The sequence below is a fragment of the Pogonomyrmex barbatus genome, unplaced genomic scaffold (genome assembly GCF_055798465.1).
Source record: "Pogonomyrmex barbatus isolate J1 unplaced genomic scaffold, ASM5579846v1 scaffold15, whole genome shotgun sequence".
NCBI lineage: Eukaryota > Metazoa > Arthropoda > Insecta > Hymenoptera > Formicidae > Pogonomyrmex > Pogonomyrmex barbatus.
The window spans coordinates 4,181,508-4,197,218 of record NW_028297111.1 but is presented as its reverse complement, the minus strand read 5'-3'; the positions used below and the strand labels follow the sequence as shown (position 1 = coordinate 4,197,218).

The 15,711-nt window shown below is 33.4% G+C and overlaps 1 protein-coding gene, 1 long non-coding RNA gene and 1 pseudogene across 15 annotated transcripts in view; 1 reads left to right on the top strand and 2 right to left on the bottom strand.

The window, feature by feature from the left end:
- Grip (Glutamate receptor interacting protein) overlaps positions 1 to 15,711 on the top strand; it is a 256,270-nt gene that overhangs the window by 115,205 nt on the left and 125,354 nt on the right. The window lies entirely within an intron of this gene.
- The window catches only part of LOC148937271 (uncharacterized), a 169,978-nt gene that overhangs the window by 119,766 nt on the left and 34,501 nt on the right, over positions 1 to 15,711 (bottom strand). The window lies entirely within an intron of this gene.
- Positions 5,913 to 8,398, bottom strand: LOC148937272 (uncharacterized; annotated as a pseudogene).

Sequence of the window (15,711 nt, the reverse complement as noted above, 5' to 3'; positions counted from 1 at the left end):
TTCGGCGGTCACACATTTGTGTCATCTTTCGAAAGACTTTTCGAGGTTCATGCGACCTAATTTTGTTGCCATGCGGACTACTTTTATTATTGGTTGTAGACCTGGCTACAACATCCCCCTCCCCTGTTATTAAAAGAAAACGGAGGTACAAAGTTTTCGCTTTTTACATAATTTTTTGTTTTTTTTTTCCGATACATTTTTTGGTATAATCGTTTACTTAGAATCGAATACTTTCACTTATTCTAACGGCGCGATCTACATTGCGTGAGTTATTATTTCATTTTATTTTTTCTTTCTTAATACAATTATTATTGTTGCGATAACAATGATTATTATTAATGAGCTGCTAATTGATACAGGATATACAAAGTGTTTTTGTTGGAAGAAAGGTATCTCGTTATTGCTTATTTCGTTTTTCATGTCATTTAATTTCTTTGTTAATTCTGTCAGGTCTGTTGCGTCTTGTATAATTTTTAATTTTATTTTTTCTGTCTTATTTGCCTTGAACGTTTCGCTTAGTAGTGTAATGTTATATTTTGGTAGATACGTTTTTATTTCTTTTCCCTTATTGGTGCTTGTAGATTTTATTGTCGCGTCTGATGTGACTATTTTGCAATTGTCTGATAACGTTATTTTTCCTGTATTTGTAACGGTTGTACGCGTTTCTTTATTATTTTTGCATGAAATTGTAATAGTTTGTTTCGCTGGTGTGGAATATAGCCAAGAATATGAATTGCTTAAGGCTATCCATATACTATTTTTTATTGTTATGTATTTAATATTACAATTGTTATAACAGTTGTCATTTTCTATATATATATCTATTTCGCATAGCGGGTCGGTTTTTACATTTCTTATTGGAAAGATTTGTTCGCACAAGTAATTTGTATTTATTTGCTTGCATTGTTTTAATTTTTCGTGAGTTAGTTTTGCGTACGTGTGTTTGTTAGTATCAAAAGCGATTAATGGATTGTTTGTTTCAATTAATGCGGATATATTTTGTTTGTATGGTACCGGTAGTGGTATTACGTTTAATATTTCGTATAGCGGAAGTGCAATTAATGGGAAATGTAGGATTGTGTACACGTTTGTTTTGTCGCAGTGCGCGCTCATTGTCGTTACTTTTTTTATTGTATGCCAATCCTCTTCTCTTATTTTAAATGGGAAATATGATCCTTGTGGTATTTGTGTGATTGCTTCTTTAAGATTTTTTATTATTTCTTCTAACGGTATTAGTCGCGGGTGTAGTATTCCACTTTTTATCGCCATTAGGTATTCTAGTGTGTCTTCCGCGTTTTGTGTCACTGCTGCAAGTATTGCGTTGGTGATTATAAAGTGTTCTTTTATATTTTCGCTACTTATTTCTGTTGTTAGCGTCATTTCTAATTTTTTGATTGCATTAGCTAAAATGTTTTCGTTATTCTGGATTATTTCTTCATGGTTGCTTATATGCGCTATTGTCGCGTTTATGATTTTGATTTGGTTCTTTATTATGTGCTCTGTCGTTTGTTGTTTGTTGTCTAGGATACTTAGTTGCTCATTGATTAATTTTCTATCTTCATTGTCCATTGTTCCAAATAATGTTTTGGCAATAGTTCCTATTCCATCTATTAGTCCTCGTTTCGTTTTTGTCTCTTGTGCTTTATACAGAGCGTTTATTCTTTTTATTAAGTGTTTTAACCGCTGGTAATTGTTTTCAATTATGATATTATAGTTCTGACATGACCCCTTGTTTGTGAGGTGTAACATCGTGCATATATTTTGCGTTTTTTGAATGTATTCTTCTATTTGTTCTGTTCGCTTTTCGATTGGCGAAATATCTATTTTTATAATTATCTTCCAGAATGACTCGATTATGTTCAGTTTTCCTATTTCTTCGAAGTATATTCCGGGGTGATGCTCGAAGTTTTCTACTTCAAATGGTAGTTTTTTCTCTTCTTCTCCATTGGTCATCCATATCTTTATTCTGCAAAAATAAAAATTCTTATTTCTCCTGAAAATTTTTCGATGCTCGAATTCGGTGTTTTTTCTTTTTTATCCTGTTCCCAGGTGTAATATTACTTTATTCTGAATTTGTTATCTTCGTTAAACGATTCTCTTGTGAATCTGTTGAGCTTGCTTTTTTACGACGCATATCGTTTCTCTTGGTGTCTTATTTATTATATCGGTGTGATCCTTCTAATATTTCATTGTTGCGATGAGCTCCCTGGCTGCATTTCGTCAGTTGTCGAAGTGCCTTCCTTGTGACACCATGGGATTTAACGGAAATTTTTGTCGTGATCCGCCTGTATTCGATGATCGGTCCGTGGCGGATGCGTCTGATGACGAAGGTTTCGATATCGAAATCGACGATAATGACGTCGATGAGTTTATGGGCCAGCCTGACGCTCAGGCCCATTTCCAACGCGTGCGCGAGTGGTTGGTAATTGTCAACCGTTTTTATGATAATGGTACTTTTTATGTGTGTGGCGATTGCATCTGGTTCGCCACCGATGAAGCTCCTGGTAGGGTTTTCGAGTTGCCGTGGTCCGTGGAGCTGTATGAGTTGCTCATATCCATGCCTGACGCTGTACTTGCCAATGTGGTGGTGGAGGATGATGAGGTAGAGGACGAGGAGCTGGAAGATCCGGACGATCCCGTCGAGGTGGCCGCTCTAGACGAGATTGATCTAGGGAATGATCCCGCGCCGGCGAGGGACCGCTCTCCTGGGGCCTGATGTGATGCATGCCTCGTACTATCATAATTTAGTTTGTAATGTAGTTATTTAGTGTAGTGTAGTACTGTGTTTTCGTAACTTTGGATGTTGGATTATTTTCCGGACCTGGGATTCTTCTTTGGTGAGTCCCAACATTTTTATTTTTATTTTCTTATTATTTTTATTTTATTCTGTATTGTGTGCTTTTTCTTTTATCTCCTTTTTAATTTTCAACGAACGGTTTAATTCGGTTCGCGTGCACATTTATCGTTCGGCGGCCCATTTTTATTTTATAGTTTAAATCGCTTAATTTTTCTAAAATTGTGTAGGGTCCGATCCATAACGCGTCTAGCTTTTTTGATCTCCCTCGCCGAACTGTTTCGTCGTGTAGTAGGACTTTATCTCCTATTTCGAACGTGCGTATTTTTGTTTTTCTGTCGTAGGTTTCCTTCGCTTTTTGTTTTTCTTCTTTTACATTTTCCTTCGCTATCTGATTCGCGGCTCGTATTCTTTCACGGAGTTCTTGCGCATAATCATCGTATGTATACGATGATTTCGGTGAGCTAATTAGGGCCGTAGGTAGTGGTGCCTGGTGCCCGTATACCAGTTCGAACGGCGTGAATCCCGTAGCGGTGTGCGGTGTCGTATTATATGCGAACATCGCATACGGTATCCATTCGTCCCAGTCTGTCTGATCATTATTAATATAATATCGTAAATATTCGGTTAATGTCCGATGTGATCTTTCGAGTGCTCCGTTTGTTTCTGGATGATAGGCCGTCGTTTGCAATTTTTGTATTTTTAATAATTTGCACGTATTTTTAAATAATTCGCTGGTAAAGTTTGTTCCTTGGTCGGTCAGTATTTTGTCTGGAATTCCATATTCTAATATAATTTTTGTGACAAATTCTTTCGCTACTGTTGTCGCCTCTTGATTTTGTATTGATATTCCTTTGCTAAATTTTGTTAAACTATCCTGGAATGTCAATACATATTTGTTTTCCATCGTTGTTATAGGCAAAGGTCCTACAATATCTAACGCGCATTTCTCAAATGGTTTTGTTGGCGTATCTGTTATCATTAACGGTGCTTTAGCGCGTCGTTGCAATTTATTTTTCTGGCAATATTCACATTTTGAGATGTATTGCTCAACATCTCTTTTTAATCCTGGCCAGTTGTGGTGTAATCGTATTCTATTTATTGTTCGTTCAACGCCCTGGTGTCCTCCTATAGGTGCGTTGTGATATTCATATAATATTTGTTTCTTTTCTTCTTCTTTATATTGTTTTTCTGACGCGACGTCGTCAGTTTGCTGCCCTTCTGTTATTGCTGCTACGTTACGACTCAATGCGTCAGCGTTAGCGTTTGCTTTCCCAGCTTTATGTATTATTTCATAATCGAATTCTTCCAATTTTAATCTCCATCTGACTAAACGTGATCCGGGATCTGTTACGTTAAATAACCATATTAACGGTTTATGATCGGTAATTATTTTAAATTTTGTCTCGTATAAATAAGGTCTGAAATGTTTTACTGCCCATACTATTGCGAGTAATTCCTTTTCAGTCGTATTATAATTCTGTTCTGCTCGTGATAGTACACGGCTGGCATACGCGACGGGTTGGTCTTGACCTACCTCGCCTTGCGATAAGACGGCTCCTATTGCATAATCCGATGCATCCGTTGTTAGGAGGAATTCTCTCGTGAAGTCTGGATATTTTAATATCGGTGCCATCGTTAATTTATTTTTTAGCGTATCAAATGCATTTTGCTGTTTTTCGGTCCATTCGAATTTCTCTCCCTTTTTTGTGAGTTTTGTTAGGGGTTTTGCTATTCGTGAGAAATCTTCGATAAATTTTCGGTAATATCCGGCTAATCCGATGAATGATTGCACATCTTTTACCTTTTTGGGCATAGGGAAATTTTTTACGGTGTGCAGTTTTGATGGATCTGGCGAAATTCCATTTTCCGTAATTATGTGTCCTAAATAAATTACTTCTTTTCTTAAAAATTCGCATTTGTCCGGTTGGAGCTTTAGATTGTTCTCTCTTAGTCTTTGGAGAACTAATTTTAATCTTTTGTTATGCTCTATTAGGCTAGGACCGTATATTACAATATCGTCAAGATACACTAGACATTTAATTCCTTGCAACCCTGTTAAAATTGAATTCATTAATCGTTGGAAGGTTGCAGGTGCGTTTTTTAGACCAAATGGCATTCTATTAAATTCATAATGACCATGTGGTGTAGAGAATGCCGTTTTATTTTTATCTCGCTCCGTCATTGATATCTGGTGGTAACCTGATGCGAGATCCAGTGTCGTGAAGTATTTCGCGTTGCCCAGCTGATCAAGTATATCCGTTATATTGGGCAACGGGAATGAATCTCCGATTGTGAGATCGTTTAACTTTCTGAAGTCTATTACAATTCGTAATTTTGTTTTTCCTGACGCATCTATCTTTTTGGGCACGACTAATAGTGGTGCGTTCCATTGGCTGACGCTCGGTCTGATAATTTTTTGTTTCAACATTTCTTGAATCTGTTTATTTACCTCGTCTTTGTGTTTTTCCGGTAAACGATAAGGTCGTACGTTTACTGGTGCTGAATCTGTTCGTACTGATATTTCATGCTTAATCTTTGTTGTGCATGATAATGTATCCCCTTCTAGGTGGAACACGTCATTATATTCGTGACATAATCTTAATATAGATTTTCGTTCTTCCTCATTTAAATGTTCTGTGCGCAAGGAACCGACCTGCATCCATCGAGAGAATAGGACCATCATCTCTGTGGAGTACCGGTCGTGGGGATTCGAAAGAATACATGTATATATGTATATTGTAATATATATATATATATATATATATATGTATCATTGTATTGTTGACGTGTTATTCTAAACACGTTATTTGCGATAAATATCATCACATGCCTCGGTAGTCGAAAGGATAAGATGCCTGCCCGGTAAGCAGGAGATCCAGGTTCGATTCCTGGCTGAGGTGGTATTTTTTCGCAAAATAATTACGAGTTTTCACGACTGGTTCGTGGTCGGGCCCCGCCGTGACGCACCCTCCCTTCTTATTTAGGTTGTTTATTTGCTCTTCTCGAGCTATTGATTTTGTCTCTTTATTTTTTGTCTGTATTGCGTTCACAAATTCTTGTGTTATTTTTTCTTGTGTATTTATTTCTTCTATTATCACTTGTGGTACTTGCACCATTTTTTCTTCTTCTGTAATATTTATTATACTTATTGGGCATGTATAATTTCGTGGTTCAACTAGGCAACATCCAATAAAAATTCCAGGTATCATTTCCTCTGGTTTCGTCAATCCCATTATATTTTGATTAGTTGTGACTTGCACGATTGTTTCGCTGCGCGGCCCTAAGGTTACGCGCCTGTATGGGTACAGTCTGAATTTCGTATTTTGAAATTGTACTAAATTTGTTCTTGGATTGAACGCAGTCATGTATTTCCAAATAAAATCTGCTCCTAGGATTGCATCGTATTCCATTGGCGCATTATCTCGCACTATGTATACGGGGTGTCGTATCTTTTCTCGCGACAGTTGCACCGTAATATGTGTTTTGCCCAATGTTATTATTTCATGTCCTGTTATGTCTGTTAGCTTAGTTTTTTCTTCATAGATTAGGACGTGGTCTAGAACATGTTTCAGTTTTATTATTGTTGCTGATGCTCCCGTATCAAACAAGAAATTTATGTGTGTTGACGAGCGGTGTCCCCTTGACGTGTGCCACGCGATACTCTGACGCGGGACGCGGGACGGTCGATTTATCTTCGCCGGTTTCGCTCTTTTTATTTTTAAAGTTCTTTGCGGAATTTTCTCTTCGCGAATTCGAAAAATTTTTTCCGGAATTTTTGCTGTTTTCCGGTTTTCCATTTAATGTCCAACATTCGTGTCGTAAATGTCCTATCTTTTTGCAATAGCTACACTGTTTTTCAATTGTATTTATTCGTGGTTGTCTTTCTGACTTAGGCAGGGTATATCTGTTTGAAAAACGGCTAGTCCTACAATCGTATCCGTAATGACCGATTTTTCCGCATTTTTCACAACGCGGACTAGGTGTATGCGCTTTAAATACTGGCCGATTTCGATAGGTTAGCGTTCGTATGCTAGGTCCTCGCGTTTTTTCTTCCGCGATTACTCCTGCGATTGCTTCCTGTATTGTTTGATATCGCTGCGATCGTACAATTAATTTAATTTCGTCATGTAAACCATTCTGGTAATTGTGGAGCGCCTGCTCTTTTATATTTTCTAAGATCGCGCGTTGCTGTTCGACCGTATGATTTTTTCCTTCTTCCATGGATTCGTATAATTCCATGGCTATATTTTCGGTTCGTCTGCCGAATTCTTGTGCATTCTCGTTTGGTTTTTGTTTGAGCGAGTTGAATTCGAGTTGCAAATGTGCGGTGCTTCGTTTGCTCAAATATTCCTTTTCTAATTCTCGTTTCAATTGTTCGAAGTTTATTATATCTCGCGTACGGAAATCCATCATGGCCTTGCCTTTGAATTTAGTGCAAAGAATGGCTTCTAATAGAGAATGTTCATCCGCGGGATGTATATTTTTTATCGCGTACGTACTTGCGTTTAGAAATTCGTACACGCGTCCTCGTGACGTGCCGTCGATCTCTGGGATCATGTTACGCGCGTCTTTCAGTGTGAGGAATGCCATTTCCCGGCTGGTTTCGTATATCTCGATACGAACGTCCATAAGTTAGATTTAACGGGTGAGGCAGAAAATCCTGAGATATTCTCGTTTGTTCGCCCATAGGCAATTGTGTTTGCCGGCTTAATCCGTTGACTTGCACACGGAGATCGCGTATTTCATCCATTAATTCTCGAAGGAGACTGTTATCGGGCGGTGCGTCGATTGTGACGCGGCGGTTCGTTCGACTTTCTTGTGGTCCATGTCTCTCGACCGAATGTCGTAGTTGTAAAATTTCGTTGTCGATTTCATTCTGTTGTTCGACAGGTGAGTGAGCCATTTCGTTTATTAAAGATTGGTATATATTAAAAGAATTGAATATGCTTCCGTCTCATAGGTTTGTATGTATGTTTTTTCGCGCTTGTACGTGTGTGTTAATGTGAGAGTCGATGTCGTTCGGTTCGAGCAAGCTGTAATCTTTTTCGTCGTATGGAAATTCGCGTTCTGTTATTACGTGGACGTCTTCGTCACTATCGTATTGTAGTACGCGGCGCACGTTATCGCGTATTTCTTTTAATGCGTTTCTCGCGGTATTTAACGCGGAGATAGTATGCGGAAAGTTTACAGAATTATTTATTGACCGCGATTTTGGCCAAGTCGCATTTGCTACGCTGTCCTTCGCTGCGGACATTCGCCTTTTTAAAATATAATTTTTTGGACTTACATTAGTAGATAAATCGCATACGCTCGCATGTTCGCTGCTTGTGCTGGTGCGTCAATTGGCTGCGTGTAGTAGTGCGTGTCGGTGAAGCGTCCTTGCTGCCTGGTATCGTTGTACACGGTCAGCGCTGGCTGGCTCTCGGTGCTCGTGGACTCTCTGGTCGTTGCTCCGCTGCCACTGGACACTCGTTGTCGTAGGTCGGCACTCTACTAATATTGCACTGTACACTTGACACAATTTCGTGGGCGGCTTATTTTTTGACGGGGCCTTTTCCGTCCGCCTGTTTTCTACAGGTCTTGTATTTTCTGTTTATTGAGAATTTGATTCTTCTGCCTGCTTGTAATGTTTATTATTGCAGGTCTTATCTTGTTTGGGCGGCTTATTTTTTGACGGGGCCTTTTCCGTCCGCCTGTTTTCTACAGGTCTTGTTTCTTCAAGAAGGAAAAAAAATTTTTTTTTTTTTTCTTCTGCCCGTAATGCAATGCGTCGGGGCTTACTCGTTTGATTCTGCTGGCTTGATTAACGATGATCCTCTTAAGTTGTTGTTCTTGTGGATGGTTTTGACTATCCCACCGCTGCCACCAAAATGTTGTACCCCGGATGGGCTACAACGTTAATTTTAGAGATAGTCGGGTTCGTTAAGCCTAAGGAGTTGGGACTCCGAGCAGGATCAAAAGAATGGAAGGAAATCTTCTTGAAATCACTAACACACTTTCGTTATGTTACTTGGTTTATTTAACAATTGCACAATTTCTTGGAGTTAGTATTGCTTATTTTATTTATTTCACACACGGTTAGACGTCGGCGGGCGCGTATCGCGTTACTCTGGCGGCCGTCGACCGAATATGTCACCTGAGACGCTGATAGTACGGCTCGCGTGAACTTCACTGTGTTCGTGTAATATCTTGCGCGATAATTATAATAACGATTCCGAACGACACGTTATGCTTGATTGATTCCCGACTCTATCTATTCCGCCTTGTGTAACCGGTTATATAGTCTGATCGATGCCCGGTCAGCATTCTGATCGATTGCGTCGATCGGTTGCGTGATATTGATTAATCAATATTACGCTCGATTTGATCATCAAATTTAGACATTTGCTGATCAGCTTTTTCGCAATGTTCTCGCGATGCATTTCTGCGGTCTTTCGAAAGACTGGTCGCGATTTCGGCGGTCACACATTTGTGTCATCTTTCGAAAGACTTTTCCAGGTTCATGCGACCTAATTTTGTTGCCATGCGGACTACTTTTATTATTGGTTGTAGACCTGGCTACAACAAAAGTAATAAAATAAGAAATACTAAACTCAAGAATTTGTGCATTTATTAAATAAACCAATTAAAATAAAGAAAGTGTGTTAGTGAATTCAAGAAGATTTCCTTCCATTCTTTTGATCCTGCTCGAAGTCCCAACTCCTTAGGCTTAACGAACCCGACTATCTCTAATATTATCGTTGTAGCCCATACGGGTTACAACATTATATATAATTATATTATACATAATGAGATCTATTAATATTACAAATTATATGCAATTATATCAAAATATTTATAACTCCATATTAAATTATATAAAATTATATTAAAATTTTTTTCAGTAAAAAGTTTATATCTAATTATATGCAATTATATTAAAATATTTATAATTCCATATAAAATTATATCGAATTTTTTTTCGAAGAAAAAGTTTATATCTAATTAGAAATGATTATATCAAAATGCTTACAACTTCAAATTGAATTATTCAAAACTATATTTCTTTTCAAATAGAAAGATATACATTAAATTATATAAAAATTTATACATAATATATTATGATGCATCAAACTAGATATAAATGATAACATCTAAACGAGAAACATTTCCGAGATATTATGAGTTTAGTTGATATTGTATGAATTATACATATAAACACATATACGAATATACACAATTTACGAATACATAATTTCAATCAAATATAAAGAATAAAGGATCCTTAAGGAAAATTTTAAGTTTAATATATTATAGGTGTACAAAAAAGTTCTGAGCTTTAGATTTCATATAACCGAAATAACAATTTAAATTTTATATATCTTCCCGCCTTTTTGCGGTTTTAAAGCATTGACATTTGGCCTTCTAAAATGCCATATGGTTTGGCGTTTGATGCACATAACCTCAAAAATCAGTAGTGTTCACGATGGCAATAACAAAAGAGCATATTCGATTTTCCATCCACTTTGCGTTTCATCTGAAGAAAAATGCTGCTGAAGTCACTGCAATAATTTGTGCTGCATATGGAGAGAACGCTGTAAGTCATACTACATGTAAAAGATGGTATCAAAAATTTCGCCAAGGAGATTTCAATCTTGAAGATGAACCGCGTGCTGGACGCCCTCAAAAGATTGAAACGGACGAATTGCAAGCACTGCTGGATATAAATTCTGCGCAAACTGAAAAGGAGCTTGCAGAACAGCTTGGCGTTATGCAGCAAATCATTTCCGTACGTTTACATACGATGGGAAAGGTTCAGAAGGAAAGCAGATGGGTTCCGCATGAATTGTCTGAAGACAACAAAAATCGTCGGCGTGACACTGCACTCACTTTGCTTTCAAAGTTCCGGAAAAAAGATTTTCTGCACAAAATCATTACAGGCGATGAAAAGTGGATTCTTTATGCTAACTCTAAACGTAGAAAATCATGATTTGACTTTGGTTAACCTTCGACATCGACGCCAAAGCCCAATACACACGCCAAGAAAGTTTTGCTCTGTATCTAGTGGGATTGGAAAGGTGTGTTATATTACGAGTTGTTATAACCGGGTGAAACAATCACGGCAGACCGTTACCAACAACAATTGACCAATTTGAGCGATGCATTAGAAGAAAAGACGCCATTTACTGGCCAAGGACATCGTAAAGTGATCTTGACAATGCTCGACCACATGTTGCGAAAGCGACTCAGGACCATATCTTTGCGTTAGGCTGGGAACTTCTCTCGCACGCGGCGTATAGTCCAGACATGGCACCTTCCGATTACTACCTATTCCGGCCGCTACAGCATCATTTGGCTGATACACATTTTGTGAGATTTGAAGAGATACGAAAATGCATTGATGACTTTATCGCTTCGAAGCCGGTGAGCTTCTATCATCAAGGAATTCGCAAGCTACCCGAAAGATGGCAAAAGGTCGTTGATGCAAACGGGGAATAATTCGCTGATTAATATTTTTTTGTTTGTTTTTAAATAAAGATTGAATTTTACAAAAAAAAGCTCAGAACTTTTTTGTACACCTAATAATTACACTGGTTTACTTCGTTTATTTTACGAAAAACTTAATATTTTATATATAAAATTGTTCATAAATATATATAAATACAAATATTATAAATAAATATACTTATAAAAATATATTAATTTTTCATATTTATCACAAAAATGAATCTATGAAAAACTTCTATCTAATTGTATTTAATCTAATTGTATTTAAAAATATATAATTATATCTATTTTATCATAATGATGTCATCTTGTTATTTGGGTGTATATATATATATATATATATATATATATATATATATATATATACATATAATTAAATATAATTATGCATTTTTAAATAGAATTAGATTAAGTTTTTAATCTAATTCATTCCATTTTTGTGGTAAATATGAAAAACTAATATATTTTTATAAGCATATTTATTGATAATACTTGTATTTATATAAACAATCTCATATATAAAATATTAAGTTTTTCATAAAATAAACGAAATAAATCAGTGTAATTATAATAAAATAAACGAAGTAAATCAGTGTAATTATATTAAACTTAACATTTTCTTTAAGAATCCTTTATCCTTTATATTTGATTAAAATTATGTGTTCGTAAATTGTGTATATTCGTATAAGGATGATTCAGAACAATCGTTTGTCCTTAAAATGTCATATTCCTGAGTCGATTCTAAGATGATTTTTTTTTCTATCAAATTTTTATCAGAAGCTTAGTTTTTTAAGAGAATTATAAAGACAAAACAGTTCGTGAATTACGGACCGCATACAGAAGATAGGCAGGAGCGGTACAACTCACTATCCGATACGGGCGATTACATGAGGCACTCGATGCAATCAGTTGATAGCTACACGCGAGTATTGATACATGCAACATATGCATGTTGCATCTTATACATACACACACGCCCGCGCGCGTGCGCGCGGATGCACGCACATGCACATGCAATCTGAATATGTCATCCTGTATATGTATGTACGTATAAATCGTACACTATCAAATAAACTCGTAATATCTCGGAAATGTCTCTCGTTTAAATATTATTATTTATACCTAGTTTAATACATCATAATATATTATGTATAAATTTTTATATAATTTAATGTATATTTTTTTATTTGAAAAAGAATATAGTTTTGTATAATTCAATTTGAAGATGTAAGCATTTTGATATAATCATTTCTAATTAGATAAAAACTTTTTCTTCGAAAAAAATTTCAATATAATTTTACATAATTGTACATAGAATTATTAATAATTTGATATAATTACATATAATCAGACATAAAGTTTTTACTCAAAAAAAATTTCAATATAATTTCATATAATTTGACATGGAGTTATAAATATTTTGATATAATTACATATAATTAGATCTAAACATTTTATCCGAAAAGAATTTCAATATAATTTTATATGGAATTATAAATATTTTGATATAATTGCATATAATTAGGTATAAACTTTTTCCCCGAAAAAAATTTCAATTTAATTTTATATAATTTGATATGGAGTTATAAATATTTTGATATAATTGCATATAATTTGTAATATTAATAGATCTCATTATATATAATTATATATAATTATATTTAATATGATATAATTATATATAATTAGATATAAACTCTTTTTCCCGGGCTATTTCAGAAACAAGTCTCTTCGTAAAGCCAGGTTTCTTGTTCAAAGTTTTAATGTTCTCTCAATCAATGAATGATTTTTGGATGAACGGTGCATGGAAACCACGGAAGGAGAATCATTTTTTAAAGTAAACAAATATCTTCATTGAAAACACTTATGTTTTCTTAAGTTCACTTTTTTTTTCCCACATAAAAATGATATTTTTATTCAAGACCATATGAAAGACAACACATATATGATTGAATTTGTTTTTTTATGAATTACATTATTACATTAATGAAAATACGCCATTTCATTTTAAAAAATCATGATGATGTTGATGTCACAAAAAATATGACAGTGAAAAAAATTTTTGCTCATCGCAATATGTGTCCCTTCAAATCGAACAACTTTCTTCTATAGTATTTTCTCGTATTATCAAAAACGAAAATATTTTAAATGATCAGGTTATAGAAAACACCTTATATAATACATTGTCAAAATATAATTCTTTTTAAGACAATTACAATTAAAAACCTGAACTAGTTTATGAAATCTAATATTTATACACAATTTAATATTTATTTTTTAAAAGATTATATGTAAGATTATATTTATAAAGATTATATATTTAAAAGATTATATAAATCTTAAATATCATAACTTTCAATGAAGTTTACATGGTTTCACAATGTTTATCTTATATACAGAATACATTCTTTTGTGTTTTATTTGTTTTTCATTTTTTAAAATTTCTTTATAATTTAAATTATAATATTGCATCATCATTCGCTACTTTTTAATGTTTAATTAAAATAATAATAATATATTTAATAATAATAAAATAATTATAATATAAAAAATAATAATAATATAATTAAAATAACAAAATAGCATATTATCTTCAAGGCAATTGAATAAGAAAAAATTAAAGCACAAACATATTCACTTAATTTTATATATCAAAAATTAATTATAAATTAATTTTGAATAAATCGATTCTATCTAGTAAAATTTTTTTATAAAAAAAAAGTAGAGAGAATAAAAAAATTTCAATTTTATGATTAAATACTAAGTATACAAACGTCGAGACGTGCTTATTGAATATATAATAGAAAGTATAATAGAAATATAATAGAAAGATGGTTAATGCTACAAAATGTCTGATAAAATTACCTTTTTAAAAAAAAGTAAAAAAAAGGGTGTCAAGTATGAATGCTTGAAAGAAAAAAGAAACTATTGTTAACCAAGTTAAAAAATAGAATTTAATTGACAATATTTTTTATTTTCTTTTTACTCTAATCCATGTGGTAGTAGTTTTAATTTAAAAAAAAAAAGTTATATTATGAAATTGCTATATCTACGCAATTCTAGTTGTGATCGAACTAAAAAATAAAATTTAAGTGCTAATATCTTTATGATCTTTGTATTCATTGAAGAGCCTGCCTATTCTAACTCAAATGTACTAGTTTTAATTAAAAAACAAAAAATCTATTTCCACATTGTCAACTCAACTCAAATGATATCATTTGTATAAAAAATTTGATATCACTAACTGGCGCCAAGTTATAATCCTACTATAAAAATTATTCTACTTAAACTCAAATGATATATATTAAAAAATAAAATTTAACTGACAATATATTTTATTTTAAGAAAATAGAACCTAAGTGGTACGTATCTTCATTGGAGAGTCTTTTTACTCTAACACATGTGATAGTAGTCTTAATTCTTTAAAAAAATTTGAATTTTGAATGAAGAATCTTCCTATTTTGACTGAAATAATACTTGTTAAGCCTTAATTTTAAAAAAAAATTTTGTTTCCACATTGCCAACTCAAATGACTGTAATAATGTATAAAATTTGTATAAAAGATTTGATATCAATAATTGGCGCCAAGTTATGTATGTTCTATAAACATTGAGCTACAAGTCCACCTTAGTCAAATTATTTATATTTCAATTATATTTCAATTGTATAAAAGATTTGATATACCATTATTTAAAAAAAAATAAAACTCAAGTAGTAATATCTTTAATTTAAAAACCAAATTATATGTATATCTTTCTATCCATTCAAGACTTCTTTTTCTCCAAGGTAGTAATTATTTAGCTCTAAAATATTATTATATTCTCAAAATTCAAAATTTTTTTAAAGAATTAAGACTACTACCACACGGATTAGAGTAAAAAGATTCTTCAATGAAGATACATACCACTTAGGTTCTATTTTCTTAAAATAGAAGATATTGTCAGCAAAATTTTATTTTTTAATACATATCATTTGAGTTCAAGTAGAATAATTTTTATAGTAGGATTATAACTTGGCGCCAGTTAATCATATCAAATCTTTTATACAAATGATATCATTTGAGTTGAGTTGGTAATGTGGAAATAGATTTTTTTGTTTTTTAATTAAAACTAGTACATTTGAATTAGAATAGGCAGGCTCTTTAATAAATATAAAGATCACAAAGATATTAGCACTTAGATTTTATTTTTTAATTCGATCACAACTAGAATTGCGTAGATATAGCAATTTCATAACATAACTCTTTTTTAAAAAATTAAAACTACTACCACATGGGTTAGAGTAAAAAAAAAAATAAAAGGTATTGTCAATTAAATTCTATTTTTTAACTTGGTTAACAATAGTTTCTTTTTTCAAGCATTCACTATACTTGACACCCTTTTTTTACTTTTTTTTAAAAAGATAATTTTATAGTGATATCAGACATT